This window comes from Giraffa tippelskirchi, chromosome 4, assembly GCF_054371585.1.
Source record: "Giraffa tippelskirchi isolate mGirTip1 chromosome 4, T2T-mGirTip1v1.2.pri, whole genome shotgun sequence".
In the NCBI taxonomy this organism is placed as follows: domain Eukaryota; kingdom Metazoa; phylum Chordata; class Mammalia; order Artiodactyla; family Giraffidae; genus Giraffa; species Giraffa tippelskirchi.
In genome coordinates this window covers 179,814,292-179,831,214 of record NC_137278.1, presented here as the reverse complement: position 1 = coordinate 179,831,214, position 16,923 = coordinate 179,814,292, and the positions used below count along the sequence as shown (strand labels likewise).

The 16,923-nt window shown below is 39.3% G+C and overlaps 2 long non-coding RNA genes across 2 annotated transcripts in view; both read right to left on the bottom strand.

Annotated features, from left to right (window-relative positions):
• Positions 1-6,853: 6,853 nt before the first annotated feature.
• LOC145503683 (uncharacterized) overlaps positions 6,854-16,923 on the bottom strand; it is a 403,694-nt gene continuing 393,624 nt past the window's right edge. The window contains exon 6 of the long non-coding RNA XR_014051656.1: positions 6,854-6,913. This is a non-coding gene — a long non-coding RNA (uncharacterized LOC145503683). The remainder of the gene's footprint in view (positions 6,914-16,923) is intronic.
• LOC145503685 (uncharacterized) lies at positions 10,302-14,966 on the bottom strand. Its single transcript, XR_014051658.1, has 3 exons — positions 14,700-14,966; positions 10,721-10,800; positions 10,302-10,631 (listed from the first exon to the last, which is right to left on the bottom strand). It is a non-coding gene; the product is annotated as an uncharacterized LOC145503685 (long non-coding RNA).

The window sequence follows — 16,923 nt, the reverse complement described above, 5'->3', positions numbered from 1 at the left end:
CTTTAAAATTGTGACGGTTTCAATAATTATTCCCCACATAAGACGTTTTCTTTATCTACTTCCCAAGCTAGAGCGTATATGCAATTAAAATCAATTTCCTCTTTTGCTGCTTCTCAAACTAAGCCAATAGTTTTCAACAGGAAATGAAGTGAATCACAGGGAATTTTGTGAATATGAGGGGACATTGTTCAGGCTCCTCTGTCCATGGAATTCTCCAGGCAAGAATATTCCAGTGGGGTAGCCATTCCCTTCTCCAGAGGATCTTCCAGGGACTGAACCTGGGTCTCCCACATTGCAGGCAGATTGTTTGCCATCTGACCCACCAGGAAATCCCATGAAGGGACATTAATAGTAGTCATAAAGATTTGGTGGGGTGCTACTGGCATTTAGTGGACAGGATCCTGAAATGTTAGACTTTCTAGAAGGTGGCAGATAATCCTCCTTGGAAAAGAATTTTCTCATGTACCATCTGACTTGCCAGACATTCACGGAGATGAAAAATAATTTATAATTATCTGAGCCTAAAGCCCAACTCCATATTACATATAAGTCAAAAATATTTTTGTACATTTTAATATTTACCAAAATTTCCAGGAAGTAACTATGCATTATTTATATTGAGGGAAGATTATAGATTGGTTTGTTCAGATCTTTTCCAAAAGTTGTTCATCAGCTGGAAAAATTACATCATCAAAGGCAACACCACTTGGTGTGTTCATGTGATATAACTTATCTGACATAGGTAATAACAGTAGCAACAACAATAACAAAATCAACATGAATCTGATGAATCTTCTCATTTACATAAAATACAGAGAACAGAAGAGCACGTTAGCTAATAGATTAAGATATTTAAAAGACAACCTGTGTAATTTGTGGATATAACTTATATGTGAATTCAAGCAAACTAAAAAATGCAAAAGACATTGGAAATTTAAGTACACTGGATACTTAATAACATTAAGGAGTAACTGTTAAATATTTAAGGTGTATTATGGTATTATGTAGAGAAGAAAAATGGCAACCCATTCCAGTATTCTTGCCTGGGGAATCCCATGGATAGAGGAGCTTGGTGGGCTAGAGTCCATGGGGTTGCAAAAGAGTCAGACACAACTCAGCAACAAAACAACCAACAATGGTATTATGACCATATTTTTAAAAAAAGATTCCTTGTTTAGAGATACATCTTGAAACACTGTAGATAAAATGATATGATGTCTAGATTTGCTTCAAAATAATGCAGAAAGTAGGGAGTGGATGGAGTTGTGGATGAAAAAGATTGGCAGTGACTTGTAATTGTTGAAACTAGGTAATGGGTACACGGAGGTTTGTTATACATTTTGTTTATTTTTTCTATAAATTTTGAAATTCTCTGTAGTGAAAAGAGAGGGTCATTTGGGGCTGTGTAGATTCTGAATTCATTGGAAGGACTGATACTGAAACTTCAGTCACCTGATGTGAACAGCTGACTCATTGGGAAAGTCCCTGATGTTGGGAAAGATTGAGGGCGAAAAGAGAAGAGGGTGTCAGAGGATGAGATGGCTGGATGGCATCACCGATGCAATGGACATGAGCTTGGGCAAGCTTCGGGAGACAGTGAAGGACAGGGAAGCCTGGCGTCCTGCAGTCCATGGAGTCGCAAAGAGTCAGACACGACTGGGCAACTGAACAATAATAACAACAGACTCCTTACATTGATAACATCATCATCATGGCTGTCTCTAATTCAGGAAGGACAGAGTCAAGTTAGAGCTGAAAGGGAAAAGCAAAAACACTGTTTATGAGGTTCACCAGCCTCACACAGGTCCTTTCACCACAGCTCTGGAAGATAGGAGTCTCCCTATTTGAGGAAGTGGCAGTCCAGAGAGATGAAAACCTCTTCCAAGGTTATATGGCCACTGGATGGCTGAGCCAGGATTTGGTCTCACATCCATTTCTTACAAAATCCCCTTCACTCTACTCCCTGTTTCTCTGCTGTAATTCCTGTCCAATAGCTTCCTAACTGCTCCCATAGTAACTGCCTAACTACTTCTCTGCCCCTGAACCAGCTCAGTCCTGATCTTTCTCTTTGCTATGGTCTCAGATCACTCTCTCCCATCGTCCAGACTCTGTGTCATTTCTCTTTGGCCATATCCTCTATTGGGAAGACATCAGAATTTTGCATGAGAAATTGAAAGAGTATATATAGGGCAAAATAAGATGATGATAACTGAGTTTTATATTGTGAGCTTTTACCTTGATTAAGAAAAAAAATACCATATTCTGTAATCTAAAAAAAAATAGGCAAAACATTATATGTCCATAATTTTTTAAAAGTTGAAAGACACAAAGAACTGGCTTTATGCACTCTGGTCTTCTGTTTCCCCATATGGAGAACATTTGCACAGTAGGAGATTTTGATTAAATCAGTAATATAAATAAAATATCTTGTGTGAATGAAGGTAGTATATATAAAGAGAATTTACTTCCCCTCTCATGCCATGGATGGAAATTTCCAAATTGAGTATCATGTAATTGAAGATTACAATTTAAAACATGACATGCTCCACTATCTACGATTCAAGGAATTTGTATACATAGGGATACACTTTCACATTTGCACTCATATTATAGTACAAATTCCTATTGTAAAGCATCTTGTTAGTCTAAAAATGTGCTGTATTGCTTCATTTCCTTCACACAGATCCACATGTAAATAACACAACCTTGAACAGAGATGCTATTATTTCACCTTGAACTCAGGGTCACGTGAAGGTCCTACTGGAGGTGTTCAAAGGAGAGGACAGTTATTGGGAGGTTCAAGTTTCAGATATTTTGCTCTGAATACCTTCATGTCCCTTCCCAATCACAAAATTCTATTGCCAACACTAAGAACTCAGATTTGTTTATGCGATACAAAATGTCAAACAATGGCTTGAATCCTCAAACATTCATATCAGTTTCAGCAACAGTTCATAAATAACTACATAGATACATGTAATTACATGTAAAATAAACAAGTACATGTACTGAGGCTCAGCCTTTATCCATGAATCATTTCTATCCATGTTCTTTGGAGGAATAAAATATCTATTCTGAGACAGGGCATCTCAGACTTGTTCAGAAGGGCAGAGATCCAGAACATATGCTCTTATTTGCAGAACAACATTTTCTTTGTTAAATATTTTCAAAAATACAAGTCAATACATTTTTACTTCCTCTACACACTAGTTTTATATATATTTTACTAGCAAAAAGAAATGCACCTATATTATTTGGATACCATATAAACTCACAACTACCAGCTCACACATCTTAAAATAAAATATATCACCCAACAAAGTGTTCAGCCAAGAACAAATGATTGGTTTTGAGATTTCCTCTTCATAGGAATTTGCAATTTCATTTTCTTCTCTAATCTACTGGCACCCTTAAGCAGGAAAGTGGTGTCTGGAGACAAGGACTTGTAAAAAATGATTGGAGAAAAAATTTGAATTGAGAATATGTGATCCATTAACATTTTTCCTTTGCAAACAGGGTAAAGGCAATCATTCAATATTACAGTCAAACGCTTGCTCTCTACAGCTTATGGAACACTAGTGCCCCTTGGGAACAAGTGTGAGTAGCCATGGATTAAAGGAGTATGAAAAAGAGTTATTAGAAACCTGAATATGGGCTCTGCCCATGGTGTTAGGCACAAATATAAGATTGAATGGAGCCTCTCTCAACTCAGTGTGGAAGCACACCCAGGCAAGAAGGGGCTTCAATCCTGCCTCACCCCTTCCTCCTTGGTTAGGGCACACCTAACAAATTTTATCTGTGGTAGCTACTCTCAGCATTATTCATCATTGATGATAATGATGGCAATAGGTGGCAATAAGGGGTACAGTTCACTAAGGATGGATCAGTTACTCTTGAGAAATCCTGTGAGAATACTAGATACATAAATGAAGATGCTTTCATTATTCTCCTGACAATCTGAAGTATTTTCGTTGTCATTCAGTTGCAAAGTTGTGTCTGACTCTTTGTGACCCCGTGGACTGCAGCATGCCAGGCTCCTCTGTCCTCTAGCTCCCAGAGTTTGCTATTAAGTCGGTGATACTATCTAACCATTTAATTTGAAGTATAAACAAATGTAAATCGGTAAACTAAATGTAAGTTTTTTAGCAGCTTTTCTCCTCATGTGCTAATGAGACAGGAGAAGAAATTGAGAGTATCCTAAGGATATAAGAACCCTGAGGTTTGCATTATGTCTTTTGCAAGAGAAGGACACCTCTGACCTTCACTACAAACAGAAAAGAAATTACTGGGGTGGATAGTACTGTGTTTGAAGCTATCCTGTGTCATTTGCTTGAGACCCCGTATAACAGAAAGAGGGGAGAAAGCAGACATCTGAGATGGAATGAGAAAATTCCTGCAGTGTTAGGAAACAGAACTCCCTAAAGACCTTTGGCCATGTGTAGATTAGTCTGCAGTAGAAGAAAGACAAGCTGGACATTTTTACATACTGGAAATTTTCTTTGGCTGTTCTATTATTCTTAGTTTTTTGGTTACTGTTCTGTGTTCCTGTTTGTTTCTCTGTTAATTTTCAGAGTGAATGCTTTTACAAGTCAGAGCCATAATTAATGCTGAATACTACTACTACTGCTAGCTATCATTTAACATGTATTTCCTATTTGTGTTTATGTATATTATAGGCTTACCAGGTGGCACAGTGGTAAAAAAATCTGCCTGCCAATGAAGGAGACCCAGGAGATGTGGGTTTGATCCCTAGGTGGGGAAGATCCCCTGGAGGAGGAAATGGCAACCCACTCCAGTACTCTTGCCAGGAAAACCCCATGGACAGAGGAGCCTGGCAGGGCTACAGTTCATGGGATCGCAAAGAGTCAGGACAAGACTGAGCATGCACACATGCGTGCACTCTATGTATATTATTTCATTGCATCCTTTTAAGGATGTATTATTATCCATCTTTCACAGATGAGCAAACCAACACTTAGAGCAGTCACACAGCAGAACCAAGGCCGGAGTTCAGGTCTATCTGAATTTAGTGACTGCATTTTTTCATCATTACACTTCTTCATTCCCTGAAAAATATTGAGCACCACTGTTTACAAGACAGTTGGACAGATACTTTATAATATAAATGGATGACAGACATGTTCCTTGCTCTTCTGGAATTTATTCTTTTGACGGGACAATAGTATCTGTGAATATGCAAAAAAGAATGCATTACAGAATATGATAAAAATCAAAGGATAGTTCTGTTAAGAGCTAGAAGAACTCAGGGAAGAATTAGTAGGAAAGCCTTCATAGAAGAGACGGGCTATGCCGTATGTGTGGACCTCAAAGGATAGATAGGATTTTGAAAAGCGGAGAACAGGAAGGAAGATATCATTTTATTCTTTCATGCATGCATTCACTCAACAGAGACATATTAATTATTTGTGTTGTGACTCAACAGCGTTGAATGTACTTTTCCTGAGAACATCCAAATCCAGGATAGGCATGGTGTAGGCATATTAATGGCTGAGGCAGAGAGATGACCTGAGTGTGCAGTGCTAGGTAGAGTCAGATACATAGTGGAGACCAGGTCAGAGAGGGCTGTGAACCCAGGCCAAGGAGTAGAATACACTCTCAGTATGCACTACATGGGCTTCCCTGGTGGCTTAGTGGCAAAGAATCCACCTGCCAGTGCAGGAGATGCAGGAGATGATGGTTTGCTCCCTCGGTCAGGAAGATCCCCTGGAGAAGGAAATGGCAACCCACTCCAGTATTCTTGCCTGGAGAATCCCATGGACAGAGGAGCCTGCTGGGCTACAGTCCAAGGGATCACAAAAGAGTCAGACATGCCTTAAGGACTAAACAACAACAATGTCAATAATTAGATTCATTACAGAATATTTCCTTGGTTGGCATCACTGACTCGATGGACATGAGTTTGAACAAGCTCTGGGAGTTGGTGATGAACAGGGAGGCCAGGCATGATAAGTGCACGGGGTCACAAAAAGTTGGACACAACTGAGCGACTGAACTGAACTGAACAAGATATTTCAGGGGTTTCTTGCTTCTATTTGTATGTAAGAGTATGTGTGTTTTGCTTTTTCTTTTTTGGATTCATAGGTGTTCTTTATTCCAGATGAAATTTCTTTGCAGGATTTATGTATTACAAATACATTCTCTCAGATTACAATTTATATTTTCAGTCTCTGAAAGATGCATTTTATGAGTAGAGTATATTTGTCTATCCTTATGCCATTACCACACTGTCTTAATTAAGGTAACTTTGTAGTATACTTTGTGTTATTGTTTTAGTTGCTAAGTTGTGTCCTACTCTTTGAGACCCCCGTGGACTGTAGCCTGCCAGGCTCCTCTGTCCATGGGATTTCCTAGGAAAGAATACTGGAGTGGGTTACCATTTCCTTCTCCAGGGGATCTTCCCTCATCTCCTGCATCAGCTGGCAGATTCTTTACCACTGAGCCACTTGAGAAGCCCCAGTATTGTATACAGGTCTTTCAAAAAAAAAATTTAATAGTACCATGACCATTCTAGATTCTTTGATTTCCATGTGAATTTTTAGAATAATCTTGTCAATTATGGGTTTCCCTTGTGGCTCAGCTGGTGAATCCGCCTGCAATGCGGGAGACCTGGGTTTGATCCCTGGGTTGGGAAGATCCCCTGGAGAAGGGAAAGGCTCCCCACTCCAGTATTTTGGCCTGGAGAATTCCATGGACTGTACAGTCCATGGAGTCACAAAAAGTCGGACACAAATGAGCGACTTTCACTTTCACTTTATCAATTGTAAAAATACCAGCTTAGATTTTGTTTGGGGTTGCACTGACTGTACGGATCAATTTGGAAAGAATGGATTACCTGTAATCTTCCTTTCTGGTAATAGTTTGTCAGGTTTTGGTATGAAGATTATGCTGGTCTCTGAAATAAAAGCAAAAATAAACAAATAGAACTTAATTAAACTTTAAACTTTTACTCAGCAAAACAAACCATGAACAAAATGAAAATACAACCTATAGAATGGGAGAAAATATTCACAAATGACAATGAACAAAGTGTTAATATCCAAAAATATATAAACAGCTCATACAACTCAAATCAAAAAACAAATAACCCAATAAAAATGGGAAGAAGACCTGAACAGATATTTTTCCAAAGAATACATACAGATGGCTAACAGGTACATGAAAAGATGCTCAATATTGCTAATTATTAGAGAGATGCAAATCAAATCAACAATGAGCTATTGTATCACACCTATCAGAATGACTATCATTAAAAAGTTTACAGATAACAAATGTTGGGAAGGATGTGGGGGAAAGGGAACACCTGTACACTGTTGGTGGGGAATGTAAATTGGTACAGTCACTGTGGAAAACTGTATTGAGGGTTCTCAAAAAACTAAAAATAGAACTATCAGATGATCCAGCAATTCCACTCCTGGGTATGTGTCTGGGAAGGATGGAAACACTGATTTGTAAGAATACATGCATCCCAATGTTCCTAGCAGCACTATTTACAATAGCCAATATATGGAAATAACTCAAGTGTCCAAGAATGGATGAATGGATAAAGAAGATGTGTTTTATACACACACACACACACACACACACACACACACACACATATACACACAATAGAATATTACTCAGCCATAAATGAGCTTCCCTCATAGCTCAGTCAGTAAAGAATCCACCTGCAATGCAGAAGTCTGTGTGCAATGCAGGAGACCTGGGTTTGATGCCTGAGTTGGGGTATAATATTACCTATATGTGGAATCTAAAAAATAATACAAATGAATGTATGTAGCAAAACAGAAACAGACTCACTGATTTAGAAAACAAACTAGCGGTTACCAGTGGGGAAGAGGGAAGGGCAAGTTAGGGCAATGGGGTTAAAAGATTCAAACTACTATGTATAAAATAAATAAGCATCAATAATACATTGTACAACATGGGGAATTATAGCCATTACCTTGTCCAAAAAAAGAAAAGAAAGATTATGTTGGTCTCATAAAACAAGTTGGTAAATGTTTTCTCTTTTTCCATTGCTCAGGATTGGCATTATGATTTCCTTATGTCCTTTGTAGAATTTATTCATGAAATATTTTGCTTCTGGACTTTACTTTCTGGGCAGTAATAGTTATAGGGCTGATTATATATTCTATTTCTTCTTCATTGATTTCTGGTAAGCTGTGTTTTCTTACAATCTCTTTGATGTTGGTGGAATCCATGATGTTATCTCCTTTTCATTACTGATACTGGTTATTTGGCTCTTCTATATATTTTTCCCTTCATTAATTTGCTCAGTCTTTTTAAGGAACCAAGCACTGGCTTTTGATTCTCTTTATTATACATTTTTAAACTTTCTTTGGGTTCAGTTTGCTATTATTTTTGTGAATACTTGAGATGGATAGTTAGATAATAATCATATTTTTATTTTCTAATATAGGCAGAACTTTATTCCATAAATGTTACTATTCAGTATTTTCATTATCATTTATTTAAATATGTATTTTTTAATTTACATAGTTTTTTAGATAGCTGTTGCTTAATTTCCAAACATATAAAGATTTTCAAGTTATTTTTCGTTAGTGATTTTTAATTAAATCCCTCTGTGGCCAGAGTTCATACTTTGAATAATTTATTTGAAATTTTATTACCTCATGGCAAGCATATGGTCCATTTTTGTAAAATTTTTTCATTACTTTTGAAAAGAGTGCATATTCTGAATTTGTTGAGTATAGGGTTTTATATGTCTCAATTAAAGTAACAGCAATAATTGTGTTATTTTTATCTTCACTGATTTTTTCCTACTTATAAAAATTACAGACAGTGAAGATTCATCATTTTTTGCAGATTTCATCTCCATTTTACATTCTTACCAATAGTGTGAAAGGATTCCCTTTCCCCAACATCTTCACCCAACACTTGTTATTGCTTGTCTTTTTGACAAAAACCATCTCCATGTGTGAAGTGATATCTCATTGTGGTTTTGATTTGCATTTCTCCGATGGATTAGTGATGTTGAGCATCTTTTCACATACCTCTTGGCCATCTGCATGTCTTCTTTGGGAAAATGTTTATTCAGGTCCTTTGCCCATTTTTTGTTTTACTAGATTATATCTATATACGTGTCTGTGTATGTATTGGAGAAAGAAAAAGTGAAAGTGTTAGTCATTCAGTTGTGTCTGCCTCTTTGTGACCCCATGGACTATAGCCTGCCAGGCTCCTCTGTCCATGGGATTCTCCAGACAAGAATACTGTAGTGGGTAGCCATCCATTCCTTTCTCCAGAGGATCTTCCTGACCCAGGGATTGAACCCAGCTCTCCTGTGTTGCAGGCAGACTCTTTACTGTCTGAACCACCAGCGAAGGAAATGGCAACCCATTCCCATATTCTTGCTTGGAAAATCCCACGGATAGAGGAGCCTGGTGGCCTATAGTCCATAGGGTCACAAAAGTGTCAGACACAAGTCAGCAAATAAATAACAACCATATATATCTTTCCCTATGAGTAGTGTAAGTTCCTTATAGCTATTATTTCTTAGTGTTCAGGCACCTGTCTTATTTCCTCATATTTCTGAGTATTCTTGATTAACAATTCTAGTTTATGAAAAAACTATAGATCTAATTTAGGCCTAAGATGATACATTCCTTTAGAGAATATCTAATTGATGGCTGGGGCACAGAAAGTCCATATTAACTTAATTAACTCAGTTAGGACTTAGGACAGTTTGGAGCTGGGTTTCTGTTTCAGTGAAGGTCAGTCTCTGTCTGTTCTATTCTTACTCCTAGGTTGGACTTACAAGGTTCCAACAAGAATCTGGAGGGAGATGTTACCAGTTATTCTCTTTGTTGGGCCTTGAACTCCAACTTTTGTCCTCTGTATCCATAAATCTGTAAAATCTCTGTTTATTTTCTCAACCAATTCTTCCCAAAATAACCTAACAAGTTTAGGGCAAATCTGAATTTACAGATTGGTTATCTTTCTGGGTCTTTTCATTCTTCTGGGTCTTGGAATCATAATGCTTGACTGACTTGATAGCATTTTGGTGTCTTTAGTTCTATTACATTTTGCCAGCTTTTCTATTTGTTTTCAGTAGGAGAATTAGTCCAAGTTACCTGGGCAGCCCTTACTAAATTCTGATTCTCATATTGTTTAAATAAAATATTTGTATGTCTTTTGGCTCAACTCTTTACAATATATATTAGTGTCAACAAAAGAAAATTCCCTTTGGTATTGTGCTTAGACAAAAGAACTGGTCCTATAGCTTATAGGTTCCATGACAAATTCAAGGTGAGATTCAATTTATTTTGCTACTTGGCAATTTTTATTTTTATTTGGCCTCATTATCTAGTTTTTTTTGTTTATTTTTTTTTAGCTACTTCACTCTTTCTGCTTTCAGAGAGTATGTTATGCAAATTTAATTAGAAGATGCTTGTGAATGTTCTTTGTAAATATTTAAAGAAAAATGCATGTATAAGGTGGTATTACTATTCTAGACTCATAATCATTTATCTTGTAAAAACCTTGTGCACACAGATTAGCAGCACCTCTGAGAAGGTCTTGGTGAACTAGTCTCTTTAGAAGTGTTGTGCTTCATTGAATGATGACAACTGATTTAATCAGACCTTCTCCTGGGAAGAAGGATCACAAAGTAAACAAAGTGTAGTGTTCATCTGCATGTGAAATAAGTATGATTACATAACTTGTCAAAATCATACACCTTGTGCTCCATGGGGAAGGTAAAGCTAGTACACAGCAGCAGAAACTGAATCCAGGACCCTCTGACTCTAATCCCAAGGCCTAAAATAGAAGCAATAAGACAATGAAGATTAGAGAAAATTCTTTTCAAAGACAACACCTCAAAGATTTGAAAATCAAAGAGAAAAACTTCTCTTAACTCTGAGTTTCTATGCTCAGAATTCCTCCCCGCTTCTCCTTCCCTCCTTCCTTCCTTCCTTCCACAGCCAAGTATCTTTGAGGGGAAAAAAACTACATTGCTTTCATTTCCTTACTGCTCATTCATGTTACATCCACTGTGGTATGATTTGTTCACTCATGCATAAATCATGCTTGCTATTAGGGGTCACAATGACCTCCTAGTAGACCATCTAATGGTTTTATTCCTTCCCTGTTTCTGTATGACATCTGTCATTCTCTCCTGTCCTCCTTCCCTCCAAATTCTTGTCCAACTCCCCTTCCTCCTCTTTTTCTCCACGTTCAGAGGATCCCTTTATGTCAGTCCTTGGATCTTCCCTCTGTTTGCTTTTTCCCTTTCCTATTTCCTTCAACAATTTCACTTAAAAAAAAAAAGTACTTGCAACCATTGTATCTATTTAGCCCAGGTAGTGCAGTGGTAAAGAATCTGTCTGCCAATGCAGAAGATGCAAAAGACTCAGGTTCAATCCCTGGGTCAGGAAGATCCCCTGGAGGAGGAAATGGCAACCTGCTCCAGTATTCTTGCCTGGAAAAATTACACAGACAGAGGATCCTGGCAAGCTACAGTCCAGGGAGTCTCAAAGAGCTGGACACAACTGAGCACACACACATTGTATCTTCATCACTTTAAAATCTCTCGTTTATGCTCTCCTCTTAAACTAATTGAGCAATTTCAACTGCCTACTGATGGTTTCAGATTTTTCCAACCCTACTCAAGCTACCCATAATTGTCCTAGAATTAATGAGGGCTTCCCTGGTGGTCCAGTGGTTAAGAATCTGCCTTGAAATGCAGAGGACACTGGTTTGATCCCTAGTCTGGGAATATCTCACATGCCATGTGGCAACTAAGCCCAAGTGCCACAATTACCAAGCCTGCGCTCTGGAGCCTGGGAGCCACAACTACTGAAGCCATGCGCCTAGAGCCCACACTCTGCAACAAGACAAACCGCTACGAGAAGTCCCCACACCTTGACTAGAGTGGATGCCCCACTCTCCACAACTAGAGAAGGCCCATGCACAGCAACAAAGATCCAAACAAAGCACAGTCAAAAATAAAAAAAAGAAATATAGTTAGAATAAATGAGAACTCAGGCTGGCAGTAGATATCAGTTACTTTCTCTGTAAACAAACATGGACTAGAAGTAATGTAATCCTTTGACTTCTTCATGCCTGATGTAAGGGTGCTTTGAAATTAACAGATCCCTAGAGCAGTGGAGAGCATAACATTTCAGTCTTCCATTGAAAGACCACAAATCTCCAGCCAGAAGACTCTTTGGCTGCTCCTTCCACCTAAGTCTCTGATGCCCAATTTTTATGCCAGTTTGTCTAGTGATAAAGGTCAACCTCGTACCCTAGGAAACTGGTAACTAGCTGTGGGGGCAGAACTGGCTTCAATCAGTGCTTTTAGCATGTTGTGCTGTGCGGTGCTTAGTGTCTCAGTCGTGTTTGGCTCTTTGCAACCCCATGGACTGGAGCCCACCAGGCTCCTCTGTCCATGGGGATTCTCCAGGCAAGAACACTTTAGTGGGTTGCCATGCCCTCCTCCAGGGGATCTTCCCAGCTCAGGATCAAACCAGGTCTCCCACAATGCAGGTGGATTCTTTACCATCTGAGCCATGAGGGAATCCCAAGAATGCTGGAGTGGGTAGCTTATCCCTTCTCCAGGGTATCTTCCTGATCCAGGAATCAAACCAGGGTTTCTTGCATTGCAGGCAGATGCTTTATCAGCTGAGCTACCAGAGAAGCCCCCTTTAGCATAAATCAGTCCTTTGCCTTGTGGTTCAGATTTTCTCTCAGTGTCTCTCACTGGGCACTGAACGGTCTTCCCATGAGAATGAGTCTCCCTGTACTTCATGAGTCACTAAGGTCCGTGCTATAAGGATCACTTTTTGTATATCATGGTACCTCACTGAACCATATTTGAGTCTGAAGCACTCTGGTCTAAGATTATCCCTCCATGGGCACTAGCCTTACCATTGATTACATCCTATAATTGCTTGGCCCTTTCTCCTAAACTCTTACTCTGCTGGCACAGACACTATTGGGATACTTATAATTAAGCTTATTAAGGCAGGGCCTTGATGTCCCATATTCTCCTGTGCTCACTATTTCTTCTAGTATTACTTTCTCCTAGACACTCAATCCCGAATCACTGCCTCATCTTTGACAAATATTCCTCCTTTGTTAGAACTTCAGTAAATCATCTACCAGGTTATTTTATTCTATCTCCATGACAACTCTCATCGATTCCTTCATTACCTAGCTAAAACAAAGCACTCAGTTTTATCTCTCTTATCACTTGCCTTTACCCATCCAATGGTCTGTGTAGTATCTGTGCATGTACCCCTCCTGGCTTTCCCACATTCTTGCCTTTGTTTTGACTATTCCCATTGATAAGCATCGGCCTTCCCAAAACGGCTTATGCCTCTAAAAATCTATTCAGTTTTCAAAACCAGTTTTCTCAGCTGTAAAATGGAATTTACATTGATTTCATAGAGGACTACATAAAATAATGTATCTAAAGGAGGAAGAGGCATGGCATAGAGGAGGGCTTGGCAACCCAGTCCAGTATTCTTGCCTGGAGAATTCCATGGCCAGAGGAGCCTGGCGGGCTACAGTCCATGGGGTCACAAAGAGTCAGACACTACTGAGTGACTAACCACACAAAGCATTTAAAACGGTAATCCTTATTACTTTCCCCCTTAATATTATAACCCATATTGTCCATAAAGTATTTTTTGATTCTCCCAGACTAGAAATGATTTCTTTCTCTCCTGAATATCATGGGATAGCTTTTCCATTCCTTTCCCCTGGTATTATCACTTTCTACATTACATTACATTACAGTTATTTAGCACATGCCTCATCCAATCATAACAGACTCGAAGTCCCTGAAGTCAGCGGCCATTTCTTGGACATCTTTTTCCCTTCCCCAGTGCATAGAATAGATAACCTTATAAATATTTGCCAAAGGAAATTAACAAATTCACCACAGTGGTAATTATAGCATTATCACAATATTTACTCAAAAATTATATCTTGATGAAATTACAAATGAACAAATCCCATTATATCTACAAATTGCACAGTGAATCACTCATCTGCAGGGTGATTACCTGGCTCTTTTTTGAGAGGTCTGGCAGGCTCTGAAAGACAAGTGAAGACCTGAAGAAGGCAGTGTTGCTGCTCAGAAGTAAGAAACTGGGAAGAATGCTTGTCCCTGGAGACAAGCATTTTCAATTCCATTATGAAATTTCTTAAATTCTTTTGGCTATGAGATAAACCATTATTTTATCAACTACCAAGAAAAAAAGTCCAGGATAGGGAGTCTAATAAGTGACCCTGGCATAAAGCTGGAATCCCCAAAGGACAATTTCATTTTTCAACCTCAGCCCTGGTAGGAGAGAGAAAAGAAAACCCTTCCCTGAGATTCTGAACCATAATCTTTACTCACATAGGTATGAGATCTGCACTCACACCACCAGTGCATTGCAAACAACTCAGGGAGATAATCTAATTTAAAGTGGTCTCAGGTCGGTAGTGACCCTAGTGGAAATACATGCTCATATAAGAAATTCAATCCAGGCAACATCAATCCCATAAATTGCCATTAATCATAGGATGCATCTCAGTTTCAGAGGTGTAAAACTGTGAAAAAAATCATCTTAGAATTGATGTAATACATTGTTTCCATTATGTATTGAGAAAAAATACATAATGGTCTGTAAAAAACTCAATGAAGGAGATAGAAAGTAAAAACAAACCTCTCTTTCTTTGACCTTTTGACTGGGACCAGTTGCTTCTCTTCCAGAGACCCATTAGGAAGTACCCTTGCATTCAGAAAATAGATTTCTAAAAGGGTAGGGCATGTGAGGGTCTGTGCTGGTCTCCCCATCCTGTCTTAATGGAGCCCATGTAGGAGACTCTCCGGGATTAGAGGGGATGGCGAGAACCCATTCTCTAGTCCCAGTGGACTGACTCCTTCTACCTGCTAGTACCTCAGCTTCACTCCCTGAGAGGCTTCTTGCACTGTTCACCTTCCTGGTTATACACCTGCTTGGTTGTCTTCCTTTCCCACCTCACAGAGCACAACAGGAAGCAGGTCATGCGTGCAAGCATTTTACATCACAGAGCACACCTTTGTATGTGTGTACATGTATACACACACACAGACTGGGAAGATTAGCTGATCACTTTTACACTACTGTGGACAAACCTAAATTCCTAAAACATGACGTTTCCTTAAATGGGAGTTTAAATGCCACCAGAGAGGCGGAGGAAAAGTTTCCCATGGTCACTAATGACTTCCTTCTGAATTCAACTTGGGCTGTTCTGGTCTTGCCTTCTGCATGTGCTGTCTTTTCCCACCATCTGAACACAACCATCAGGCTGGACCCCACCAGAATCCTTCCTGCCCCAAACTGCTTCCTACTCAGGGCTGTATGATGTATATAGCATATAGTGCATCAGACCAGTACAGAGGATTTGGGTGAGCCTGTTGCAAAGCAAATAACAGAGCTGAATGTCTAACATTCTGTTCTGAAGTCTTTTGAGCATTTCTATACTTTGCACCCAATTACAATGTGCAAATTTTTTCCCCTACACCAAGAAATTCTCAGACAACAGCTGGTTGTCCGGCAATTTAACTCAATTCTGACTATCTACCTGGAGGGAGCATCAGATGCCACAGGTTAAGGGCTCAGTCCTATACGATGCTCACCCTCACCACCACTTCAGATGCCCATCCCAAGTCCAGGCTGTCACATGGGCTCCTGAAGAACCGGCTATAGATAGTAGGTTCCCCTCGTTGCATAGATTAATTTGCCAGAGTGGCTCACAAAACTCAGAGAAACATTTTACTCTCTAGATCACTGGTTTATTATGCATGCTAATTCACTTGGACATGGAACAACACACTGGTTCTAAATAGGAAAAGGAGTATGCCAAGGTTGTATATTGTCACCCTGCTCATTTAACTTATATGCAGAGTACATCATGAGAAACGCTGGGCTAGAAGAAGCACAAACTGAAGGCAAGATTGCCAGGAGAAATCTTAATAACCACGGATATGCAGATGACACCACCCTCATGGCAGAAAGTGAAGAAGAACTAAAGAGCCTCTTGATGAAAGTGAAAGAGGAGAGTGAAAAAGTTGGCTTAAAGCTCAACATTCAGAAAACTAAGATCATGGCATCTGGTCCCATCATTTCATGGCAAAGAGATGGGGAAACAGTGGAAACAGTGGCTGACTTTATTTTTGGGGGCTCCAAAATCACTGCAGATGGTGATTTCACCCATGAAATTAAAAGACACTTACTCCTTGGAAGGAAAGCTATGACCAACCTAGACAGCATATTAAAAAGCAGAGACATTACTTTGTCAACAAAGGTCTGTCTAGTCAAGGCTATGGTTTTTCCAGTGGTCATGTATGGATGTGAGAGTTGGACTATAAAGAAAGCTGAGCACAGAAGAATTGATGCTTTTGAAGTGTGGTGTTGGAGAAGACTCTTGAGAGTCCCTTGGACTGCAAGGAGATCCAACCATTCTATCCTAAAGGTGACCAGTCCTGAGTGTTCATTGGAAGGATTGATGTTGAAGCTGAAACTCCAATACTTTGGCTACCTGATGCAAAGAGCTGACTCACCTGAAAAGATCCTGATGCTGGGAAAGATTGAAGGCAGAAGGAGAAGGGGATGACAGAGGATGAAATGGTTGAATGGCATCACCGACTCAATGGACATGGGTTTGGGTGGGCTCTGGGAGTTGGTGATGGACAGGAAGGCCTGGCGTGCTGTGGTTCATGAGGGTCACAAAGAGTCGGACATGACTGAGTGACTGAACTGAACTTAACAATAAATAGAAAGACATTTTATGTTTATAGATTGGAAGACTTAACACTGTTAAAATGGCTTTACTTCTGTAACTGATCTATAAATTTAGTGAAATCTCTATTAGAATCCTACCAGACTTCTTTGTAGAAATTGACAT